Below are 598 nucleotides of genomic sequence, written 5' to 3' on the forward strand. Positions count from 1 at the left end.
TAATGGGTTTCCCTTTTTTATTTAGTGCTTCTTTCAGAAGCTCTTTCAATGCAGGTCTGCTGGTGATGAATTTCTTCAGCATTTGCTTGTCTGAAAAGGATCTTGTTTCTCCTTTGCTTATGAAGCTTAGTTTTTTTGGATATGAAATTGTAGTTTGGAAATTCATTTCTTTAAGAATGTTAAATATTAGGCCCCAATCTCAAAACTATAGAATGCTTCACAAATTTGTGTCTCACACAAGCACAGAGGCCATGCTAATCTTGTCTGTATCATTCCAATTTTAGTATATGTGCTTCTAAAGCAAGCACTAAGCACTCCTCCAGGTGTTCTAGCTTGTGTGTGAAATGGTGTTTATAGTAGCCTAGAATAACCTTTTGTATTTCTTTGGTATTGGTTGTGATATCTTCTGTTTTATTTCTGATTGAGTTTATTTGGATCTTCTCTCTTCTTTTCTGGGTTAATATTACTAATGGTTTATCAATTTTGTTTACCTTTTCAGAGAACCAGCTTTTTGCTTTATTTAGCTTTTGTACTGCTTTCTTTTGTTCCAATCTCATTTAGTTCTGCTCTGATCTTTGCTCTGTCTTTTCTTCTGCTG

The 598-nt window shown here is 34.3% G+C and overlaps 1 non-coding gene across 1 annotated transcript; it reads right to left on the reverse strand.

Annotated features, from left to right (window-relative positions):
* Window positions 1-201: 201 nt before the first annotated feature.
* On the reverse strand, window positions 202-308 carry LOC114675168 (U6 spliceosomal RNA). The gene has a single exon (XR_003726264.1). It is a non-coding gene; the product is annotated as a U6 spliceosomal RNA (small nuclear RNA).
* Window positions 309-598: the final 290 nt, after the last annotated feature.

The sequence above is a fragment of the Macaca mulatta genome, chromosome X, assembly GCF_049350105.2.
Source record: "Macaca mulatta isolate MMU2019108-1 chromosome X, T2T-MMU8v2.0, whole genome shotgun sequence".
In the NCBI taxonomy this organism is placed as follows: Eukaryota; Metazoa; Chordata; class Mammalia; order Primates; family Cercopithecidae; genus Macaca; species Macaca mulatta.